Consider the following 26598-nt stretch of genomic DNA (forward strand, 5'->3'; position numbering starts at 1 on the left):
GCGATTGCTTCAGGCTCTCGAGGAATCCCCTCATTTAGTCTTAGCGTGCACGAAATCAAGCTCAAATAATATCAAGTAGATTGATATCAAGTCAAGCAATATATGTCTACAACACTAAACTCGCTCTGAAATCGGGAGGGTTGCTTCAACCAGGACCGATTCTCCAAGTGATGATTTTTCGAATCCTCAGATGTACAAGGATCGCTGCAGGCCCCTAATAATTGGGTAATCATCTCCCATAGATTTAAACAGATTGTTTTCTTTAGAAAAACATAATAAAAAAGCACAATAAAAATGAAATGCTTCTGACACTTATGACACGAAAACGTGTCAAGCAATAAATATCTAAAATCAAGTCAAGCCAATCTCAAGTGTGTAATTTTTCACGAACTTGATTTTCAACTCAAGTAGTTTGTTAAAATGTCAAGCTACTTGGCTTGATGAATCCCTAGTCTGCCTTCTGAGGTCGTTGGTGCTTCTTCTGTACCTAAATGTCTTCAAGAATGTACGACAACTTCATTCGGATTCAATGGATTTGGGATATGTGTGTGATGGTTTCTGATATTCAATTCTTTCTGTTTTTTCCTTTTTATCTTTCTTTTGCTATGAAGTGTACTATCAACAGATTATTTAATGTGATTTTGTATATTTAGAGCTACCTATAGGCCTAGTCTCTGCTCCTATGGATGGTTGATAATAATAATAATAAATAGCCAAAAACTCATAAGAAACGAAATATTTGCAAAACATCGATGTTGTTTGATTGTAATAGCCGCATACACCCTACCAGATATTGTTCTGCGATGACTTTCAGGATGCCAAAATACAGATTTACACGAGTTTATAGCTGAGTATCTCAAATTCCGAAATTATTACCTAACTTTGACTAATATGACTGGACCAAGTCCTACAAGAACATATCTTTATCTACAAAATATTCTTTAGTCATTCGGTGAGTGTTCTGAACTATCGCTTCTTAATTTATTAAAAAGATACAGTCCACTTTTCTCAACCAATTATCATCATTTCGCCAACAGACCGGAAGAGTTTTTCAAATTGACTAATCGCAGCTCGTTTGGGGAGGATCTCTACTTAAAGGTAGAAGACGAAATGAATCACGTTCGATGTCGTATTAAACGATTAAAAAGATCGGTTTCCTTCCGGAAACTTTTTACCCGGCAGGCAATAATTAATTGTTCAACAAACTTGTTGGACCTCGGAATTCCGTCCGTCGAAATAATTTCCGTAATTTTCAGTCGAGTATTCAAACGAATTAGGAAATCGCTCGCCCTCTTCCTTCGGGTTATTTCTATGAGATTTTATTAGCTCAACGTAACACACACAAAGGTAGCAACCAAATCATGATTATCTGGGATTCCATTATTCATTTCCTTCCGTAGAAGCTTCAGCTTGTATGCATCTGTTGAAAATGCTCACAAGAATAGCATTCTCACTTCAGGAAAATACCAATTTCATAACGTTATGAAAGCTACTATCATCACTTAATGTGCTTAATATACTAGCGCAGTTTTTTTTTTCCTTCTTCGTATGTTGTCGGTTTTGTAGTACCTTGAAAAACTATTTCGTTTATTAAAGAGATGAAATGTCATATTATCACTTTAACCAAACCGGAAAATTATTTTTGATTTCTTCATTGAGTTTTGTGGAAACCGTATTATTTTTCCACCCATTTTTATTTTTTCTTCGAGAAGGTCGTCTCTGAAGATACAATGTGTCACGAATGTATTTCTTGATATCAATGATAATATGTTCAACAATCAAAAATTCATTATTCTTTTCTTCCATAGAAGCTTGTACCTATGCATCGGTTGAAAATGCTAACTAGCATATTATTCTGACTTCAGGAAAATACCAATTTCATAACTCAATTCAATTCAAATTGTTGTCTTGATGATTCAATTCAATTCAATCTTTATTAATCCTTCAAGACATATTATAATGTATAGGACATGTCAACATAAGAATATTTACAATAAAAGTAAAAAGCAAATTATTATAAAATTTACAATAAAATAATAATAATTCAAAAAGTATAAAAAATAAAGATTACGAAAATGAACAACTAACTGAAAGAATCAGAGAAAAATTCCTCAGTACTATGAAAGCATTTTTCAATTAATATCAACTTGATCTTCTTCTTAAATATTTTATCATCTAACGATTTCAATCCGTTAGGTAAATTATTGTACAACTGAATACCGGCAAAAGTGGAAGATGTTTTATATTTACTAGTATTGTGTCGTGGTATGCATAAAATACCATCATGTCGAGTCTGGTAGTGATGAAAGTCAGAACATTTCATCAACTTGCACAGTTTAGATTTCACATGCATAAGACAGTTCAATATGTAAATACAAGGAAGTGACAAAATTTTAAAGTTCCTGAATGTTGATCTACAGTTATAACGTTATAAAATCTACTATGTTCACTTCTAAATTAATGTGCTTGATACACCAGCGCAGCTAGGGGGTTACATTTGGAACTGCAGCCCCCTTTCCACAAATACAAACAGTTCAGGGAAAGTTTTTCGATAGAATAAACATTGTTTCTCTAATTCTGTGGTTACTCCGTTCATTCTTCCACATCTTGTAGAACAAAATCGTGCGAGAATATATCAGAAACGCACAGTTTTCATGGTTATATTTTATTATTCTATGTTGGTACTCCGAACTTTCCGCCACGGCTTTATCTGTCAATTCATCAATTTGCCTTAAAGAAATCAGTTCTGCCAACCAAAATTTTTCAATGCAAAAATCACTAAAATATATTTATGGAAATATTTCATTAATTTCAATGAAAATGCAATGAATTAGAGAAAATAATGTATAATACTCGTACAGAAGGCTCATTCTACCACTCGTTCATTCCAAAACTCGCCACTTCGTGGCTCGTTTTTGAATTTTGAACTCGTGGAAGAATACCAATGCCTTCTGCACTTGTATTATAAATAACTATTCTCGAATCGATTTTCTTTTATTATTTACAACCAAGCAAAACATTGTCTCGAATGCCAATATTGCAATATAGAAAGAATTTTGTAGGGGTTACTTCTCAAAAAAAAAAAAAAAACGATAAAATTAGAATTTTATTGTCACCAGGTAGTAGTTCAGCAGTCCAATACCATGATACAAGGAAATTTTATTATTTCTTCGTATAAATTATCATGGTTGAACACGTCCTAAAAAATACCAACGAATATGCCGACGGATGGTGGGATTGCTCGATCATAAAAAATATGCAATTATGTTACTCTTAGATAGAGAGAGAGAGAGGGAACATACGTCGTTTTCAGTAAGCGAATTTTGTCCCCAACATGAACCATCAAATTTGACAGAAAGGGCGCGGAAGTGAAAACAGATCAGTGATACTATGTTTCACTCAATTTCATAGACATATACTGCTCCACAAAAGTTGGTGAAGTTAAGAGCTTTTGAGACCGAGTTTGAGACTGTTTCAAGAGGTTCCATTTTTTTAAGCAATATATCGAATTTGGTAGATCTAAATGTTATTTTTTGCCCATTTCATTATGAGTTTCATAGTTCAGGTTGAAAATTTATTTTAGTATTTGTAGTGCAAAATCAGTTCACTCAAAAAATTGAAAAAATAAGTTCAGTCCACGAATATCAACCACAGATTGACAACACGTTTGCATACTTTCGATGAGATTGTTGAAGCTACATTTATCAATTTCTCTCCAAAGTTGTGGTAAGAACGGTCTGAGTTCTTGAAGCATATGAAGAGATGGTTGGTGAGAATATGAAGCTCTTTGTAGCTGATCCTAAACGTGTTTAATGGAATTGAGGTCTGACGACCGAGAGGGCAAGACCAAATACGGAATATCGTGGATTTCCAGAGCTTCATAGACAATTCTCGCATGATGGGGTAATGAATTATCATCCAAAAACAATAAATTCAGCCTTATAGCAGCACTTAAACAATGGAATAATTTTGTCATTAACTTGCCAATTGTAAATTTGCACATTCGAGGTAGCATCAACAATTATGTACGTCCATTCAAACAAGTAACTGTAACACCTTTGGACGGATGAATTTCCTGAACCTATATGCGATTTCTGGGCACTAGAGGATGGATCCATACACACACCCCGACTATCCAAAAACCGTCCATATCTCGACTCATCTTTGGACAATGCAGATCTCCATTGATTGTTTCAATTCACGTTATCATTCACCGATTCCAATCGCAGTCGCATATGATTTTGAGATAATGGAATCATCATCAAAAGTCGTCGAGAATTAATGCTTCGAAGTCTTCAATGAACTGTTCCAATCGAAATAAAAACACCAGAAGCGTTCAAAAGCCGCTTTTACATGACTCGACAAGTACTCGAAGGCTCTCTACGTGTAAACACAGTCAGAAACCGATCTTGTGCATGAGTGGTAGACCATACCAATTAGTAGACCTATTAGTTTCTTCGAGTGTCGAGGGCATGACAGTTTCAATGAATTTACAGGGAACGAATTGTTATTGTACATATAATGTAAAAAGGATGTGTTATTCTTCGAGGTGTCGAAGATATGTCAAGAGTTGTAAATCTTGAAGAGATTTACTGGGGGGTTGTGAAAGTTCGAAGACAATACGGTCGTACCAGATGTATCACATCTGTGTATCAGGTTCTAGTCCTTCGAGAATATTCGATTTCCAGGAATCCGCGGATATCTTTGTGGGCGGTACGGCAAAATTCTTATTGGACTAGGAGATGGTACTTTCCCTAAGGGTGTGGTCAAGCCGAAAGAAGGGAGGTCGATATTCGAGACAGGGTAAGTTCAAAATCGACAGAGAGAGGGTTCAAGTTAAGACGAAGAAGAGTAAAGTTCGGTTTAAGTCGAAGTAAGAGTAAGTTCTGTCGGTTGAAACTTAAGACGTAAGACGAAAAGACGGTTCGCGGACTAGATTAAGAAGAGTCGCGAACAAATCAAAGACGAGACGACCGAAAACTTGAAGTACGACGTGATAATCGAAGACGTTTCGAGTAATTAAAACTAGAGTTAAAGACGAAATTCAGTACCGTAGTGAGACACTTGTAATTAGGACGTTATTAGGATCTTCCCAATACTGAGTTTGTACTGTATAATTGTGGCTTTGTAAAAAGATGTAAATAATTCAAAAGAGTTTAATTATTACAAATCCAACAAAGTCACAGAGAAAAAGACGAAAGGCCAGGTAATCGAATCATACCTCTAGACGATCGATTAACCAAGCCTACATAAATATATTTCATTCAATATAATATACATTCTTAATGATATATGTAGTCAAATTGTGGATTTGAAAATAAAACACAATCTGAGACTATGTTGGGGATATGTAAAAATTGCGTATACTCTCTCTAAGTTCAGTACTCTATGTTCCTTTCTTTATCCACAGTCTTGTTATTTTTCGCGTCATCTAAGGATGACGAAATATTTCTCTTATCCCGTCTACAAGCAAGAAGGGGACCCATCGTATCCAGAAAGGGTACCAAATTTGTGTCGATTCCACTCCAGAGAGGAGCACATATGGATTTCACCATACCTGGATCTAGACAACCAAGTTCTCAAGCTTCTAATGAATCACTTAGCTTAAATGTGAACTCTATTTCACGAGTGTGTTAGCGCATTAAAATGAAGATTGGGTGAAGACGTCCAAGAAGACCCACAAAGGGATATCTTCAACGCAAGGTTAAGAGATATTTATTTTGTCATCGCCGTTTAAATTGATTACGTTCAAACCCCCCAAACTGCCAAACTGCCTCTTTCTCGTACAAACAATTTGGAAATAAATATTAATGCCCGAAGGGCCGGGCCTACAGGGGGGCGTTCCTGAACCAATAAATTGTGAGTTGGGAGATTCGTGGTTGCGAATTTAATGGATGAAATGGCAGTATTCTCCAGTCAATACCAACATAGAACTGGCTGGATAACAAAAATTGAGGGATGACACTGACGTTAGGTCAGGAGCCTTTGAGCGTAGGTTCATTCATACACCAATTACACCTTTGGCCTTATATGTCCTATTAGCAGTTTATGGATTACTTATCATAATTATGTGCTGAAAATTTACATGTTTGAGACAATGATCTTTTTCCCCAAAATGTTTTCAGATCTGTACAACTTCCGGTTATAACGGAAACAGACTACAACTTCCTCATTTCAAAGGGCACACTCAGTATATTATTGCATCATTAGAAAGCTTTGTTGATGACAATATCAGCAATATGTCTCAACTTCTTTCGAAAAAAGCTTTTTCTGCGGCAAAATTCAAAAAAATGTGAGTCCTCATGGCCACAATTTTTTTCATAAGAATCTCATTAACTAATTTACCGTTGAGTTTTCACCCAAGGTATGACATATTGCCGAAATTGTCGTCAAATGCAATGATATACTGGGTGTGCCATTCGAATTAAGGAAGTAGTAGCCTGTTTCCGGCATAACCGGAAGTTGTAGAGATCTGACAATATTTCAGGGAGAAAGATCATTGTCTCAAACCCCAATATGCAAATTTTCAGTTCAAAATTATGATTAGTTTGCCATACGCGTCTAATAGGCCATCCCGGTGAATCACCCTGTATATGTTATTCTGGCTCACCTCGGTGTCTTCTATCTATCCTTAGCTTTTGCCCATTTACTAATGAGTCACCTTGTATATGCGGTCTGCAGAAGTGCAATACGCTCTATTAGTGATGACGTCACACACCGCCATTTTAGTTCTCCTGTCAGTGTTCGGAATCCAAACAAACAAATTGTCATTCAAATTAGTACGTTGTTGTTGAAGAAATTGGTTAATTTTATAAATAAGATTTTTTAAGGAACGATTTTACTATTAATTGATAGACAGAAGGAACGAGATTAATACCTGTAAGTTCGAATTTGAAGTTCAACTAATAAACACTGCCTTTTTTCAAAATCTGGGGAATGATACAGGATTTAAACTTACTGGTATTAACCTCGTTCCTTCTGTCTATCAATTAATATTGAAATAGTTACTCGAATACTCTTATTTATGAAAATAAGCCAATTCCTTCAACGACACCGTACTAATTTGAATGACAATTTATTTGTTTGGATTCCGAACACTGACAAAAGAACCATAATGGCGGTGTGTGACGTCACACTAATAGAGCGTATTGGGCATTGAAGCGTTAAAAGCTCCTGACGTCTTGTCAGTACTTATTTTTTCGAAATTCTACAAGGTGACGTAAAAGTAATCCAATAATTTAAATTGGCCGACATTTTTACCTCAAATGTCAATGTTTTGACATTAATTATGTTGATATACAGGGTGTTCCCTAATTGTGGGACAAATCTTTAGGAGGTGTTGATACCCATTAAATTAAGAAATAAGTTTTCATAAATATTTGTACGAAAATGCTTCCTCTTCGAATTACAGCCATCCGAAGTCTTAATTTTCAATCAATCATCTTCTGCGATATCTTGAACTTTCCTACTGATTTCGATGGGAATTTAGTCATAGGAGCAACCTTCCAGGGCGAATCCTATGCTGATTTGAATTTTAGGTAGTTAGGGGTTGATGATCGTTTTAGGGGTAGTTTTCTCAAAAAATCGAGGATTAATGCATAAAACTCGCGTTCACTATTTCTCAACTTTTGAGAAAAATTTCAACAGTGAACGAACAAATAACATCCCCTACATGGATTTTATTGTAAGTAGACGTAATTTCTGATAATAAAGAAAACATTTAAATTATTTCCAAAAGCATTTCAACCAGTCAATAAATTTTGAATAATATATGAGGAAAATTCATCAGATTATAATACTGAAGGATTTAACGCTCGGATTGTTCAACAGAGAAAATTCCTGGTTTTTAAGCCGTGATCTAGTCGACCTACATAGAATACTCGACGCGACGCTAGAAAACTCCGGACGTCGAGCGTCGAATTACATAAAATGTAAGACCTAGGAACCGAATTGTGCTAAAAACGTCAGGTGAAAAACCGATAAGAGCACCGGCAAAAAGTCCGGAATTGTCTAACTTCGCTGATCCATTACAGTGATAAAATAAAAAAAAAACTTTCGAAAGGAGTAAAACAAACAGCCCATTTTTTTTTAAATGTAACTTAAACTGAAGATCGCACAAAAATGTCGGTTTCATAAGTTTTACCTCAAAAACAGGAAAACATGGGGAAATGGCGTCCACAAACGGAGCAATGGAGAGATCTATATCCTAGAGGCAATTAACAAGTTCGTCGTTTCTCACGAGTGCCGCAAACATGCAAGTGAGAAAAAGGACTTTCCCCACATGTCGTACACTAAATTTTCCTAAAACTGCATAAATTTAAAAAATACAAGTAATGCACCTGATTCAATTCAAAACGGCCTGCGTTGACAGTCCTTATGCATTTCTTGCGCGTTTGCATAGAATAATATATCGTGCAACAAGTGGAGAAAGTTCAACTTTTCTCACGAGTGAGGAAGTTTGTGACACGAGTCTGAAAGGAGAGTGCCGCAAACACACGAGCGAGAAAAAGGACTTTCTCCACATGTTGTACACTATACATTTCCTAAAACTGATTTGTACTTAAATATGTTTTTCTACAAGCGTGCACTTTCATTCTCTTTCCCGCACGTATTTCAATTCGTAAAGAGTCACATTGCCAAACAGTGTGGGAAAAACCCCTGCTATTCCATTACCGCACGCAAATGCGTGTGGTAATGGATTAACAAGGGTTTTTCTCGCACGCTTTTTCTAAAGAATAAACTGAATAATGATATATCTCTATGCCACCGACGACGTTACTATGGAAACGGCATGTGAATAAGAATTAATACATTGTCATTATATTATGAAATTGTGTTTAAATATAAATAATATCAACTCGAATTCAATCAGTACGCTCCGGTAAAATGGATACTTCGGGATCTGATGATGGCCTGCCCGAAGAAATATTAGCAGCTTCTTATGAAGCGAGTTTAAGATTGTTACCGGCCAAGTCGAAGATAAAATATGAGAAGCAATATTCAGAATTCATTGATTGGTGTAATTCCAAAAAGGTTCAACCGAGGAAGGAGGAAGTGTTTTCGGCGTATTTTTTGGAAATGTCCAAAATTTGGAGACCAAACACATTATGGTCCCGATATTCAATGATAAAGAGTGTTTGTAAACTGAAACAGGATTTGGATATTGGAAAATTCCATAAATTAACTGCCTTCATTAAACGACAGAATATAGGATTTCGTCCAAAAAAGGCCAAAACTTTTAATGAAGAGGAAATAACAAAATTCATGAGTGAGGCATCTGATGAAATTTACTTGATGATGAAGTTGGTAACAATTTTTGGATTAGCTGGTGCCTGCAGACGAGAGGAACTTACAAAACTCACCATCGACGATATAGATGATAAAGGAGACTTGATCATCGTCAATATTAAGGACTCCAAAAATCATTCACCAAGATCGTTTGTTATATCCCAAGACACCAATAATGGATATTTTCTGAACATATACAGAAAATATATGAATTTACGTCCAAAGGAAATACCTCATCGCCGAATTTTCATAAAGTATAATCGGGGAAAATGTAAGATTCAACCTGTCGGAATCAATACAATAGGAAAAATACCGTCCGAAATTGCAGCTTACTTACGCCTACAAAATCTGGAATTATACACAGGACACAGTTTCAGGCGCTCCTCGGCTACTTTCCTAGCCAATTGTGGAGAAGGTATCACAAATATTAAACGTTTAGGAGGATGGAAGTCAACTGCTGTTGCTGAGGGATACTTGGAAGAATCTATTAACCAGAAAAAAAAAATGTCCACTAAAATTCTTAATTTGAATGGTTCTTCCTCTTCAAACTGTAATACAGAATCATTACCTTCCAAAGAGCCTTCGAACAATATGATGGCAAATATTCAACGTTTTGCTTCTTCCTCTTCAAACTGTAATACAGAATCATTATCTTCCAAGGAGCAGCTGACTTCGACCAATATGATGGCTTCTGCTATAAATTTGCATAACGCGACCAACTGCACGTTTACAATAAATATAACTAATAACTGAATATTTCTAATGAATATATTGATAATAATGGGAAGAAACATAATGTACATAGATTCCTCATCAAAATTCATTTTTATGTGCTGTTAGTCTAGTTTTCTTTTCAATTAATAAAGAATTTATGAATATTATTACAGTTTAAATTTATTTCATAGGCTTGTAGTCTCTATGGACCGAACGTCAACGATGAGAGTACAATGGTAACCACTTGTCAGAGACTTTTGTCATTCATGTGTATTTAGAATGATCAATTCACATTTGATCTGTGTGTTGAAATCGATCTCGTATAAGCGCTTGTAGAAAAAATATTGTTCCTAACTCGTGCGGAAAGTGTTTTTCCCGCACTCAACTGCTTACCCAAACTCCGCTTCGCGTCGTTTGGGTAACGGCAGTTTCGTGCGGGAAAATATCACTTTCCGCACTTGTTAGGAAAATAACTATTTTTCATATGAAACAACCCACGCACAGGTTTATCCTTTTGTGGGGATTCTATATTGTTTATTATTAGCTTAAAGACTATCGTGTATTCAAAATTGAAATGGTAAATAAATATTATTATTATCATATATTATTATATGTTTGGTGTAAGGAAGTGTACTCTGGAGAATGTTTTAATTTTGGTCGATAAACTTATAATTATAATAATGTACCAAATTCAATTCTAAATAGCCTTCGCTGACAATATCTTTTCATTTCTTGCGTTTTCATAGAAACGACTTCTCAAAAGACCAATTTCATTGGTCTAACAAGCGAGAAGTTCCGTGAGGAATAATATTTCTCAAAGTATGAGCAATACATGGTTTTGAAATGCAATAAGCTATGAAGAATAGGCTACTTTTCATAGCAACTGCAATGATGTCAATGTCCAAACTATGTATTGCTTAGATATACTGTGAGAAACATTATTCCTCACGGCACTTTGCCCACACCTCGCTTGATAGCCCCCACAAAATTGGGCTTTTAAAATGTCATATTCTTACAACTGTAGGAAGCATTATGAATGTATATTATATTGAATGAAATATATTTATTTCAGTGATTTCCAATTAAATATGCAAATTTGAATATATGGAATTCGATATTTTCGCTAATTGTGAAATTTATATTAAGCAGAATATTTATTATTTTCTGTATCTGCCTGCTGAAACCTGAGGTTTGGCAACGAGTTTGGCAACTATTGTCTTCCTAGTGTCATCGGTTGTTTCACGTCGTTTGGCATGCTTGAAGTTTGTTTTCTGAATTTCTCATATGTTTAGGTATTTATCTCAGTATATTTCGAGGTAATATGAAACGTTGATTAACAGTGGGACATAAGAAGTGTTTTCTTTTTTGAGAAACCCGCGAATTGAGTTCAATATCGTATCTCTGATCTGTTTCAATTTACGCGCCCCTTATGTCAAATTTGATAGTTCATGTTAGGGACAAAATTCGCTTACTAAAAATGGCGTACCTATGTTCCCTCTATAGTGACTTGATAAAACATATTGGCGACAATTCGTTCAAATTGAGCCTAAAAATGGCGAATGGGGACAAAACAAACATGGAATACAATTGACTGAACTGAACTGACACGTCAAAATCAAAATTATTAGGCCTGATATTATTTGATTGTATATAGAAAAATTTATTCAACTGAAAAATACAATAGAGACTTAATAAAATGAGCCTTACATTTTGAATAAATCCCAGAAGTCAGGTAAATGGAGAATGTAAACAAAAAGCCGCCATATTCAGGATCAGCCAATCAAAAACGAGACCACGCTTGTCGCCACTGTAGTTTATTAAGTCACTGTAGTTTCCTCTATCTATGTTCATTACTATAAATAATTGTAAATAAAAATCTCAAAGTTCTTACAATGAATTCACAAAGAAATTAATGTTGTCTCAATTTGATTATTTCCAATTTGAATATGTTCATTTCAAATTTGAATGTGTTTAGTCTCAATTTGAATTTGATTATTCCCAATTTGAATTTCTTCAGTCTCATTTTGAATCTTGGCCCCCTATACTTGAAAGCCGGCATCACCACTGCTCCCGTAGTAAATTTATATGGATTGAAGATCTTATTCATAGATTCTTCCGATTACGAATCTATTTCAGAAAAAATCCTGTTCGCAATAAAATCCGCAGTTTCGTTCTTTCGACATGTCGAATGAATCACAAAATTGTCGGTTATGTCTGAATGTTCGCTGTCCGCAACTCGGAGCTTTCTTTTCATAGCCCCCCTCGTCTGTAGAAGTAAGAAATAAAGTTCTCGAACAATAAATCGCTACCAGGGCTTCATCTGCATAATTCCATATTCAGCGGTAGCTTCCAGGATCATTCGATTAGAAACTTATCGATTCGACAGATTTCGGTGAAGCGGCATGTTTGATGGCGCAAGGTTAAGTGCGAGATGTTTGACGTTTCTCGTTCATCATAGAATCGATACGATGAAATCGTGGTGTTGGTGGTTTTTGATCCTGAAGGCTGTGATATCGGGTCGTGTTAATACGCTGTCATATACAGTGATTACTCCATTGAATATCGGAAACGTTTAGAATCTCATTATTGTTAACCAGACCCGATTAGCTGGGCGAACACGAATAATCAGGTGGAAATTACTGTTGTAAGAATCAAGGGCGTAGAAATGGGGGGTACTGGGGTTAATTAGCCCCCCCTCCAAGAATTTTAGAATATAACATTTCAGAAAACTCGCAAGACGAAGAACGAAAGTTTCTCGGAAAATGAACCAATAATAATATTTTATCTACCCATATTGAATTATATATTCCTTATCCAACTGCTTTTGAGCAATTAATAGTATCTATTAACAAACAGCGTGAGTTATAATAACTCACTGCTGTAACTCACAATAATAAATCGGAAAAGATGGATCTGTGCTTCTATACTTCTATGCTTCTATTCGGTTGACCGAAAAGGAACATTCCATTATTGTTTTTGGAGGGAGGAAGGTCACATTGATAATTTTGACGTTTATAGGTAACTTTTGAAGTTTGCCAATAAAGTTCATTCTCTGTTCATGTATTTTAGTATTTATTGTTATAGTCGTAGATAAAGTATAGTATTCAACTTGCGGTAATGGTCATAACTCACTTGATGAATTACAGCACTCGCCTGCGGCTCGTGCTGCAAACTTCATCTGCGTGAGTTATGACCTACATTACCGCTCGTTGAATAATATACTATTACTTTCCTTTCAAATCGACACGACAGTAAAAAATCAGACCCCTTTACGATTTATGGGTTAATGATGTCTTTCAAGATGAGTACTTTTATATTTATTATTATTTATTATTTTCCTTTATCTATCTGATTTCTCGGCATCGCCATCTGTGGTTTTTGTATTCGTCATCGGTATCACTCACCCGTTGTTTTCGTTTTTTGTATCATTTTCGTCACAAAATTTTAATATGTAGTTATCAGAGAACTGAACTGTAATTCGCATCAAAAAATTGTCTGTGCTGTATTGTACAATTAATTATGTTTCATTCAAATTGCAATTTGTTTGTAAAGACATCAGTTTTTGATTGACTATATCTACAGGGTGTTTCTAAATTGGGGGTGAAATGAAAATGACAGATTTATCGGATCATTTAAAAAAAAAAGGTCGTATAACATGAGTCCGTAAACGCTTTGTCTTGAGATAATTGTGTTCATTTTTTCTTTCATAGCACCTTCCCTTCACTAGATTTAATTTGAATTGGCAAAGATATTCCAATTCAGAGTTTTCATGATGTGATATCCTAATTTTGAATGCAAATCTACAGGGTGAATTTTTTGTGGAAGGGTGCCCGCTTCTTTTCACCAGAATTTTTTTTTTTGAACCACTGTTCGTAACCCCCACTATTTTTGTACGTAGAATCGACAGAAATAATAAAAAATATAGGTTGTAATTTGAAAATTATGAGTTTTGTTGAATTTTAGTTCATAATCTTCTCATCCAAGCCGCAAACAGTCTTTTAATACTACGTATTTGCAGAATCGAAAAAGAAAAAAAATTTTTCAAAAAAAGCTTTTTCTGCTGAAATATTCCCAATTATGTCTTATGTCGAAATTTTCATCAAAAAAGCTATCTACCGTTCGCTGAACGGTAAATGATTCACTTACTGTTATGTTTATCTCAGCAACCTGTAAAATAAATCTAACGATCTAGCAACAAACCTGGTAACTAATACAGGTTTCAACGTGCAAAAAAATGCATAAATGCTTTCCGCACAATGGTTTCACTCTAAACATTTTGTTTTTGTTACATTTCCTTCTATAATTTCATTAATATTTTCGTCAGTATTATGAAAAATCGTGGCATTTCGAAATATTAAATATTTGAAATGTCGAAATAAATACTCAAATTGTATTCATAGCAATGTGTGAAAACAGCCCATGGGATCTGTTCTCAGTATACCTTATGTTCGAGCTAATGTTATTCTGATCAATCCGATCAATCAAATGACCTCAGATTAACTGATTTCATTGGATTTCTACTGAAGCAAAAATTTTCCATATAAAATGCAGTTTTCAAAACGTCATATTAATTCTTGAATTACATGATTCAATATTAACTGTAGAAACAAACAAAAATGAACACATCAAGTGAATTAGTTCTGGAATTCCAAAATCATCCACCTGAACTTATTGCTCATACAAAAACCGAAAGTTTTCTACCTCAGGAATCGAAGGATATATAAAGAATATTATACTAATTTTATGGGCTGGAAAAAAGCGAAGAAGACGTGTTTCTGGCATATTTTCTAGATATATCAATGAAATGGGAGTATGGATACATTGAAAATTCAATGCGACATCGGATGAACATAGCAAATACTTTGATTTCTTCAATAACAGGCACTAAACCTGTATTGAACGAGCCTTCATCCACAAATATGTGGGGATTACAGATTCCTGCGTTACCATCATGGTGGCGCCGCCAACCAGGTTAACGCTCCCCCCAACAGAGGGCGCAACAATCTATTTAAGCCTCGAAGTACACAACTTAAACGGAATACAAGCCGAAGATTTCCAGTCAAATAAACACCTACCTACCTTCTGTAGCATTTTGTGTATTATAATATATCTATTTGTATATCTTATTTTACTGTTTTATTTTTTCCCCGCTAACTAGGAGTAGGCAGATAGAGGCCTAGTTAGCGCATGTCCTGTTACAGTTGTCCCGAGGTTAATCAGGAGTAGGCAGATTGAGGCCTGATTAAACCCCAGCATCGACCAAGTCGTCACGCTGTCCCAAAACTGGTGACCCCGACGTGATCAACGTCAACTTTATGAGTGACAGGGACGATTTGGTCGACTAACTCCAGACGCCAAGATGCCGAGCCAATCCGCCGCAGCACCCACTCCCGAAATACTTGCACGCCTTGAAATCCCGGCGTTCACCCCAGAGGACCCAGAAGTATGGTTCCAGCAGGTCGAGTGGACACTTGAAGATTTCGGGCTAACGGACAGCTTAGCGAAATTTCGGCAGGTGGTCCAATCCCTAGACAGCAGGTACGCGAAGGAGGTCCGCGACCTGATCATCAACCCTCCAAGCCAAAAGCCGTACGAGACGCTGAAGGAGCAGCTTCTCCAACGCCTGGGGAAATCGCAGGCCCAAAAGACGCGACAACTTCTGGAGAGAGTAGAAATTGGAGACAGGAAGCCTTCCCAGTTCCTGCGATACCTCCAACAGCTCGCTGGGGACAACGCCGCAGACGAGATCGTCCGCGCCTTGTGGATGGAGCGGATCAACCCCCTCGCTCGCGCCAGCATCGCCGCGCAGGCTGGCCAACCCAATGTCACCCTGGACGACCTGGCCAAGACCGCAGATTGCGTAATGGAAGCGCTAGGTACTGTCGCGCCGCAGCAAGTATCTGCGGTATCACCTCGGGTGTCACAAAGCAAATCACAGCTTTGTGAAGTGTTGGAGAGGTTGTCGGTACGCCTCGACGAACAAAGTCGCGAGTTAAACGATCTTCGTGCGGAAGTGCACGGTCACTCGCGGAACCACGATGGTCCTACATCGCGTACTACAGGGAAACGGCAAAGGCAGTCGCTGAACGCGGCAGGCGAAGGCTGCCCCAACACACGCCGCTTGTTTTTGAGGGACCGAAACAGTGGAGAAAACTTTTTGATCGACACCGGCGCAGACTTGTGCGTATTTCCGCGACGTTTAGCGAAAGGCCGACGAGTAAAAACCGGTTATGAGCTAACCGCGGCTAACGGTAGTGCGATCGCTACGTATGGTTCAATTCCACTGACACTTAACCTCGGTCTCCGCCGTGATTTCGCGTGGAATTTCGTCATCGCGGACGTGTCCAAGGCCATCATCGGGGTGGACTTTTTAACCCATTACGACCTCCTCGTGGATCTGCGCAACGGACTCTTACTTGACCGATCCACGAGTCTCAGTGTCACGGGACGGGACTCCAAGTGCGCGACTATCGCCGGAATTCGAACATCCACAGGCGATACTCGATATCACGCGTTGCTCCAGCAGTTCCCGGAGCTGACGCGCCCCGATGGCGCTTGCAAAGCAGCGGATGTGAAACACCGTACAGTGCATCACATCCACACCACACCAGGACAACCCGTCTTCCAGAAGCCACGTCGCCTAGCCGCGGACCGCTACCTCGCCGCTAGGAAGGAATTCGAATCCATGCTTCAATTGGGGATTTGTCGCCCATCGAAGAGCAGTTGGGCTTCGCCACTCCACATGGTGCCAAAGAAGGGAGACGAATGGCGCCCTTGTGGAGACTACCGGGGACTAAACGCGCGCACTTTACCAGACCGGTATCCAGTGCGCCACATCCAGGACTTCGCCCAAATGCTTCGTGGAAAGTCAATTTTTTCCACCATTGACCTGGTACGAGCGTACCATCATATCCCGGTGGCCCCTGAAGACGTGGAGAAGACGGCCATCACCACTCCGTTCGGATTATTCGAATTCCCGGCAATGAGCTTTGGACTACGAAACGCCGCTCAAACATTCCAGCGGTTCATCGACGAGGTTCTCCGGGGACTCGACTTCGTATATGCCTATATTGACGACCTACTGGTGGCCTCCTCGTCCGAGGAAGAGCATCATGAACACCTACGCATTCTATTCGAACGTCTCCAGCGGTACGGAATTGTCGTCAATTCAGCGAAATGTTACTTTGGCGCTAAGGAAGTAAAGTTCTTGGGGTACCTAGTATCTGGTGATGGAACAAAACCACTCCCCGAGAAAGTCGCTGCCATCCGCGAATATCCCAGGCCAACAACAGCAAAAGATCTCCGACAATTCCTTGGCATGTTGAACTTCTACAGGCGTTTCATGCCCGGAACTGCTAAGACCCAGGCACCACTCAATGACCTGCTCCAAGGAAACATCAAAAAGAAGGCACCAGTGAATTGGAACAACTACGCTGATACCGCATTCGCCGCATGCAAGGAAGAACTTGCAAAAGCTACACTTCTGGCACACCCCGAACTTGGCGCCGAGGTCTCTTTGGTTTGTGATGCATCGGATCACACCATTGGAGCTGCACTACATCAACGGGTTGGCAACGAGTGGGAACCACTCGGATTTTTTTCGAAGAAGCTGGCTGGCGCTGAGTGCAAGTACAGCGCCTACGATCGGGAACTCCTGGCCATCTACAAGTCGGTCAAGTACTTCCGACACATGGTTGAAGGACGCCACTTCTTCATTTTAACTGACCATAAGCCGCTGACCTTCGCCTTCAGTCAAAAGTCCGATCAATGCTCCCCACGCCGATACCGCCACCTGGACTTCATCGGGCAGTTCACTACAGATATCCGGCATATATCCGGAAAAGAAAACGTCGTCGCAGATGCCCTTTCCAGGGTGGACGAAATCGCAGCACCACTCGACTTCGAGGCCCTCGCAGCATCCCAGCAAAGTGACCCAGAGCTCCAGGAGTTCCGCCAGAAGCAAGACTCTGGCTTACTTCTACGCCAAGTCACGATACCCGGATCCAACGCTGCCGTCTTCTGCGATATATCCACCACTAAGGCACGACCCTTCCTGACGGCTCCATTCCGGAAACCAGCTTTTGACGCCATCCACGGCCTGTCCCATCCAGGCGCCAAGGCCACCACAAAGCTGATGAGCCAACGATACGTCTGGCCCTCCATCTCCAAAGATTGCCGAGAGTGGTCCCGAGTCTGCATCCAATGCCAGCGGTCAAAAGTGTCACGACATGTTTCATCTCCGATCGGTAACTTTACACCGCCGTCGAGCCGTTTCGAACATGTGCACATCGACCTGATCGTGATGCCATTTTCCAAAGGATATCGGTATTGCCTCACCTGCGTCGATCGATTTTCTCGATGGCCAGAAGCGATACCGCTCCAAGACCAGACAGCAGAAACCGTCGCCCGAGCATTTTACACTAACTGGGTTGCCAGGTTTGGCGTCCCGCTCCGGGTAACTACAGACCAAGGACGTCAATTCGAGTCCTACCTATTTCGCTGCTTGAATAAGCTACTAGGGACGGACCACCTCAGAACCACGGCGTACCACCCGGCCGCCAACGGAATGGTCGAGCGACTCCACCGTCAGCTCAAAGCTTCCATTAAATGCTTGGACTCTGACACATGGGTCCACACACTACCCACTGCACTACTGGGGATCCGCGCCGCTTGGAAAGAAGATCTCCAATCCACCGCTGCTGAGATGATATACGGAGAACCACTCCGTCTTCCTGGTGAGTTCCTGGGTTCGACGTCGACGATGAACCTGGATAACTCCGACGATTTCGTTCGCGACCTGCGCCAGCACTTTCAGGCGCTCCGACCAGTCAGTGGCACCAGGCACGGTGAGCGGAAGATCTTCGTCTTTAAAGATCTCGCCACCGCATCCCACGTCTTCGTAAGGCACGACGCCGTTCGGCGTCCGCTCCAGCACCCCTACGATGGACCGTTTGAGGTGGTTTCTCGAGCCGAAAAGCACTACACCCTCCGAATTCACGGTACCAACGTCCCGGTCTCGATCGACAGGCTGAAACCAGCCTACATCGCGGTCAGCGAAAATTCACCGGAGGACGCTGTAAATTCGAACAAGGACGATGAAGACGAAGGAATTCTTCTCTTTGTACCAGGCGAGAACTCACCCCCGGCCCAACAACCCATCCCACCTGCTCCAGCAGAACCAGAGGCAGCAACGCAAGCGCCAGCAGTACGACGACCTTACACGACCAGATCAGGTCGGCAAGTTCGTTTCCCCGAGCGTTTCCAGGCGGGGATGTAATATATCGTTAATCACTAGCAAGGGGGTACTGTGGGGATTACAGATTCCTGCGTTACCATCATGGTGGCGCCGCCAACCAGGTTAACGCTCCCCCCAACAGAGGGCGCAACAATCTATTTAAGCCTCGAAGTACACAACTTAAACGGAATACAAGCCGAAGATTTCCAGTCAAATAAACACCTACCTACCTTCTGTAGCATTTTGTGTATTATAATATATCTATTTGTATATCTTATTTTACTGTTTTATTTTTTCCCTGCTAACTAGGGGTAGGCAGATAGAGGCCTAGTTAGCGCATGTCCTGTTCTAGTTGTCCCGAGGTTAATCAGATTGAGGCCTGATTAAACCCCAGCATCGACCAAGTCGTCACGCTGTCCCAAAAAATACTACGCATACCAACATACGATATCTTCTGAAAAACATGTTATTGTGAGAGAATTCCTCACAAAATTCACGATGCTCGTGATTACTCAGGCTCGCCATCGGATTTTCATTCTCACCCCGACACGAAATATACAATTATATTACAAGAGTAAAAAGTTCTTTTTCCACGAGTTTGAAATGCAAATGGCGTTTCTGAATTGTGCTAGAATCAACCTTCTGTTCGAGTATTGTGCTCTATTTTTTCTAATTCATTGAATTTTTATAGAAATTGGAATATTTCAAGAAATATTGCTTAGTGATTTCTGCTTTAAAAATTGTTGGTTGGCAACAAAGATTACAGGAGAATTCCGAGTACCAATATATAATAATTAAAGAAGTATAACCATGAATCCTAGACACGCCACTGCATTTATTGTTACATCCTTATGGTCCTGGTGTAGTTTTTCCAACCAATTTCGAAAATGTATATCTCCAGATATTCTCAGAGCACGATAATATTTTGGAGTAGTTATTCAAGAAACAAGTACAGAAGTCATTGATATTCGAGTTTTTGAATGAGCCAGTGGTAGAATGAGCCTTCTGTACGAGTATTTTACATTATTTTTTCCTATTCACTGAAGTTTTATTGAAATTAATGAAATATTTCCATGAATATCGTAATGTTATATTTAGTGATTTTTGTATTGCAAAATGTAAATTGGCAGTTTTCTCTATCACAAATTTGGCAGTTAATAGATAGATTCGTGCGAATCTTCGATATTTTCGCACGATTTTGTTCTACAAGATATGGCAGAATGAACGAATTAGCTACAGAATTATAGATATAGAAGAACTAACACCGAAATGAATAGATACTAGAAAAAATTCACTTTCCTTCGTATCCTGGTGTGGGTTTTCCAACCCTGAATTTCTAAAATGTAAATCTCCAGGAGTATTCCTGATGCACAACCATATTTTGGAAATAGATTACTTATAGCGATGTGAATAAACACTGAAAATATAATTCACTTCCGTTGGGATCCAGGGGTAATTTCTCCAACCCTGAATTTCGTAAATCCGGAAGTATGCGCCGGTGTAGAACATATTTTGGTAAAAGATTAGTTATAGCCATGTAGATAGACTGAAGAAATGATTTACTTCCTTGGATTGCTTCATATCATTCGAATCACACCTTCACTTAGATAATTTTTCAAAATTTTGTGAAATATTTAGAGACCTTTTTTTAACTAACAAAACATTACATTAAAATCTTTCGTGACACTCACATTATGTCCCCAATACCACCTCTCCACTTTAAAGTCAACTGAGGAAATTCCGTAGTCCGTAATTCAGTAGGAAGTTTCGGTAGTTCACTCTTTACTGGAGGGTTGGTATTGGAAAAGTTTGAGAGTCAGAGAATATTTTATTATATAGATCATGTTCTGTATATATAGATCATGTTCTGTAGTTCTCAATTGAGATGCATCTTAATCTCAATCAATCGATTTCAGAAAAACTCCTCGTGCAACTTCCTTTCTTTAGACTTTTAAATGGAATTTGAAAAAATCGGCAGTTTCCTCCTAGATTTTTTCACGGATTGAAAAAATTTTCTTTAATTCACTTCTAAGTGTAGAAGGTGGTATCAGAGCTGTTTGATGGTCACAAAATTTTTCGCTTCATAGGTCGTATCGAGGGTCGTATTCAGTATTCAACAATTGATTTATTTCAGAAAAATCCCTAACGACGGTTCTTTGGATTTGAGTGAATTTAAAAAAATTTGGTATAGTTTCCTCCTAAGTGAAAGGGTGGTTTTTGGGGAAGTTTGAGGGTCCCAAAATATTTCACTATATGGATCTTGTTCTGAGATTTGAGAAAAACCTGGAGCAATTTATTTTATTTAGATTCTACGGCCTCAAAATATTTGGACCTCGATTTGTACTGTTCACTCCTAAAATTGAAGCGAACGTATCGATTCCAGAAAGAAAAAATTTGTATAACGACTTTTTTCAGATTTTATGTATTTCCTTCTGAGTGAAGGGGTCGTAGAGGGGAAGTTCAAGGACCAAAAATATTTCACTATGTATATGTCTAGCAGAAAAAAAGCTCAGACAATGGACTTAAGAATTCACGAAAAAATTCGGTATTTTCCTGCTAATAAAGGGGCGATTTTCGGCAAAGAAATCGCAAAATTTACTGTATATACAAAGTATTCAATGGTTAATTAATTAAAAAAAAAAACGTTTTCTTAAGGAAAGTCGTCATTTGATCACCCCAAAATAGGGATATTTTGGGGCTCACCAAATTTTGGGTTATATGGTTCATGTTCAGGAGGTGCCAAATAGAATTCAATGAAGAAGTCGGCTGCAAGAGAGAGGAATTCTGAATTTCCGCTGGACTTTGCAATTTCACTTCGGTTTGAGGTAATAATAGGGCCAAAATCATTCAATTTATATGAATACTGTGTAGATTAGATTTTCATTCATCGATTACAATCAAATAATCGCCTGCAACAATTTTTTCAGGTCAGTTTATTTCTCATAATATCATTGACTGCTAGAAACCGCTGCCGTTGTCACACCGGTGTACTAGGTAAGTTTGAAGGTTGTGTTCAGTATGTACAATTCAATCGATTCAAAAAAATAGACCGTCCATATAGGTTTTTTCAAATTGTTCGATTTGAATCTAAACACATTCGGAATATTTTGTCAGCCTCCAATTACCCAGAAACTTTCCCTCCACTTCGTTCCCTAAAAAGATTCTTTCATCATTCCATCGTAATGGCTTTAATTTTCGAATTTTGAGCAACGGATGGTCTCAAACGATAAGGTTCAACTTCAAATTCGATTCTGTCCGTCCTGCTGAAAGGAAGCCAGAAATTCAACATTTTCATGATAGATTCGGATCTTGAATGCCATGGTTGAGTTCTTTAATGTGCTAATACGGCTATGGGTTCCGTAAATATGAATGTTCGGCATCTTCCTTCAAATTTCAAAACTAAAGATTCGATCGGGATGAAAATGAGCATTAGGATGTACAATTCTATTATCAATTCCAAGCTTTGAGCGAAACTTCATGATGTTCGCGTACTCAGCGCCATAGAAATACAAAAAGAATATTTAAAAAAAAAACAACAATATTTCGGTGACTACAAATCCCAGAGGGTTGAGATTTAGGGTGCTGATGTGAAATAAGAAGTTGAACGCAATTTCAAGAAATACCTATAATAGAAAGAAATACACAATACTTCCGAGACACCATATCCGATCAGAATGAGATTTTGCTTGTAGATATTAAGTAAGAGTAACAATTCAAAGCTTCATACAAAATCTCAAGGTTTCTAGGTTTTCCTTGTTGAGAGTCGTGCTTATGGACGACCAGACAGACTAGAATTTGACCACGAACTTGTCATTAATGAGTAAAACCTTTTTGTTTGAGACCATTCCAAACAGACGTTATTCGCCAAATTTTATGCAAATAGGTTAAGACCTATCTTCTTTTTCAATTCCATAAATCTTTTTTTTCAATTCCAAAACATAAACAAGAAATATTCTCAAGAAATTTGCATTGCTTTTACATTCACGATAACAAAGCTCCAAATATACTCAAATAATTCCAGACATATCTACTATATAATAAGTTTAATTATCTATTATTTTTGACAAAAAAAAATTATTGTATTTTACACATTCAAATGGAAAGAATTGAAAAATGGGTATAGGAATAGAGCAATCAATTAACAAAAACTAGGAAAAGATTTGTATAGTTCCTCAGACATTCGTGACCCTCATCTCCGATCGTCCAGCTAGTAGGTGAGATAGAATAGGTACCTATTAAGAGTTGGAGAATAATTTTTTAGGCCCGATCTAAAACAGAATATGAAATGTCATTAGGTGGTTTTTGAAGTCTAAAATTTTTACATGCATTCCTATATCCAAAATACGAAAATCCATCATTAGTGAATTAGCTCATCGAAGAACTGACGGAAATAATCATCATGTATGAATATGAATAGATAGAAAAGCGACAACGACAACTATCAAAAATATTCAGGGATGATAATAATACTCCCGTAGAGGATATATAAAGAACTCGGAACTTATTATCTAATATTATGCAAGTAGAATGAATAATTACGACTAAATAGATAACCAGACTATGATTACACATGTAAAAACAATACATGTGTTTCCTGACATAACCGATTTGGTACAAAAAACTACTTGTTGAAATAATGATCCGAGATTTTGTGAATATGGATATTCCCCCCAAGCTGAAGCAAATTTAATTCCAAGACGATGTTTGAAGGAACATGGAATATGCCAATCTTGACATAGCCAAGACAAATCAAACTGTATCTAATTATCGTATGTAACATAGCTCTTTTAATAATTGAGAAATATTCATAAGCAAACAGAAAATCAAACATGAGGAATCCAAGGACGTAATCAAGGTATGAAAGTAAAAACAATAATTTCTAATCAGACATAAATTAGGATGAGTTCTTCAAATTATCCTACCTTTGTTATTCTTTTGAGTTCATAAATCACACGTCTTCAGTGGTCACCGTCAAGTTCATTCAATCACAACACTCGCGTATAGGTTAGGTTCTGTTGTTTTGGTTAAACACACTGCACTCTCAAAACGTTTCTATCGCGAACTGAACAAGAAATTCCGCTCAATGAATGCAAAGGACGATTCGGAAACATCTCACAGTATTCCGCATGCGAACAGAGATGCCGATAATCGACGTGTACACAAAACCGTATGGGAATGAGCTCACTCATTGTCAAAATCCGAATGGGGAGACATCTAGCGGAAATCGCCATAAGAGGCGTAGAGCCTACAATTCAAGATTTCTTCGTGAGTATATTCGCCTAAACGAACTATCGTTGAGGGCGCTACAAACTATGAACAAACCATAGACTGAATTTATTTTATGTCTAGACCATAGACATAATAACAGGATGTCATTATTAATGTTTTGGCTGTTCAGGATTTTGATTTGGCACTCTTTGCAGGACTTAATAATTTGACTCCAGTGTTCCTTCTTTCGAAGCATAATTTCCTGAAATGTGCAATATTGCGTGAGCTTCGATTCGAGCACAGCGTTTCACTGTTTGAAGGTAACAAACATCACACACACTCAATTCTCGAATTTCCTTCATTATATCCCAATATATCCTCATTGGTTATTGATCTTGTCGTTTTCTTCTCCACCTTGGAAAATTAGAGCATAATCACACGGAACTAATTTATCCGATCCGGACAATACACAAAATGATTTTCCTATTCTGAGATGCAACGAAACATTAGGACAACTCCACTCACAATACGTCTCTCAAACTAACACTAAAAAGTACAAGCCAGAATCATTTATTCAATAACTGTAACGGAACACTATATTTCCAGTACGTCTCACTCTCACTCTCTCTATCCAGAATTAGCGTCTGCAAATTGCCTTCTTATACTTATATGTGTATGAAAATAATGTAGGAGAATGGTTTAACTATTTCGTCGTTTTCAATCTGGTTTCTTCGTGTTTGTTGAATTTTCTTCTGAAATTCAACTTTGTAATTTATTTTTCTCTAATTCTGTGGTTATTCCGTTCATTCTTCCACATCTTGTAAAACAAAATCGTGCGAGAATATATCAGAAACGCACAGTTTTCATGGGTATATTTTATTATTATATGTTGGTACTCCGAACTTTCCGCCACGGCTTTATCTGTCAATTCATCAATTTGCTTTGAAGAAATCAGTTCTGCCAACCAGCATTTTTCAATGCAAAAATCACTAAAATATATTTATGGAAATATTTCATTAATTTCAATGAAAATGCAACGAATTAGAGAAAATAATGTATAATACTCGTAAAGAAGGCTCATTCTACCACTCGTTCATTCCAAAACTCGCCACTTCGTGGCTCGTTTTTGAATTTTGAACTCGTGGAAGAATATCAATGCCTTCTGCACTTGTATTATAAATAACTATTCTTGTGGAAATTTTCCCACAAACATTTTTGCTGACGTTTAACTTTTTTTTAGTACTTGCTTGTCTGTGTGTTCGCAAATAATTTCAACAGTCTTAACTTTAGCAATTCTGGTCCAAATTTGATGAAATTCGTTTCGTATTCATGTGGCAGTTCCGATCGAAGATTAGCATTTATCTCTTTTGGATATAAGGTGGGCGAAAAGCATTAAATTACTATAACATCAATGATAATGTAATAGTTTAAATGTAGAAAAAGAAGTGAACCTATTGTTACTACTACTACTACTACTACTACTACTTTGTGGACTTAGTATCTAGATCTATGGGCCGAAAGATATGCTGGTAAGGTTTATTTGAGTGCCACGTATGTCTGTAGGCAAGGAAGGTCTGAAGACTAGGTGGATTCTGTAGACAGGTTGCAGTCAAGAAATCTTGGGATAAATTTCATTTCTACCCGAACTCATTTCCAATTGTATCCTACTTCCCAGATTCTAGAACTGCTAGATTGAAATCACGCAAACCTTTATGGATTAATACCTTCCTTCAATCTAATGAAAACGACAAGGAAATTTGGCGTTCGGAATGGACTTCTTCTAACGTCTTCAACAAAAGTCTTATCGTTGATCCTTCAGAAAAAGTTCTAGGTTTCAATCTTCCTAGGAAAATTTGGTGTATTTTAAATCGACTTAGGACTGGTCATGGTCGTTGTAATAGTACGCTCTTCATATGGCATTCTATTGATAGCTCACTATGTGAGTGTGGTGTAGAAGAAACCATTGACCACTTGGTGAATAATTGTCCAATTTATAAATTTCATGGTGGTTTCCAAGCAATCCATTCAGTTTCAGATTCTTTTTTAGAATGGGTCGCTAACTTCAAATCGATATACCTAATGAAAACTAATATTTAGTACTCCTTTTTGCTTCTTTTTTTTTTGTTTTAGGATCCAATTGGCAATTATAGAGT

General features: G+C 38.1%; 1 protein-coding gene across 2 annotated transcripts in view; it reads right to left on the reverse strand.

Annotated features, from left to right (window-relative positions):
* The window catches only part of LOC123680559 (protein-tyrosine sulfotransferase), a 366815-nt gene extending 342416 nt beyond the window's left edge, over positions 1-24399 (reverse strand). For both annotated transcript variants that reach the window (XM_045618514.1, XM_045618516.1), the window contains exon 1: positions 24160-24399. The gene's annotated coding sequence lies outside the window, so the exon portion shown is untranslated. The remainder of the gene's footprint in view (positions 1-24159) is intronic.
* Positions 24400-26598: the final 2199 nt, after the last annotated feature.

This window comes from Harmonia axyridis, chromosome 5 (genome assembly GCF_914767665.1).
Source record: "Harmonia axyridis chromosome 5, icHarAxyr1.1, whole genome shotgun sequence".
Classification (NCBI taxonomy): Eukaryota; Metazoa; Arthropoda; class Insecta; order Coleoptera; family Coccinellidae; genus Harmonia; species Harmonia axyridis.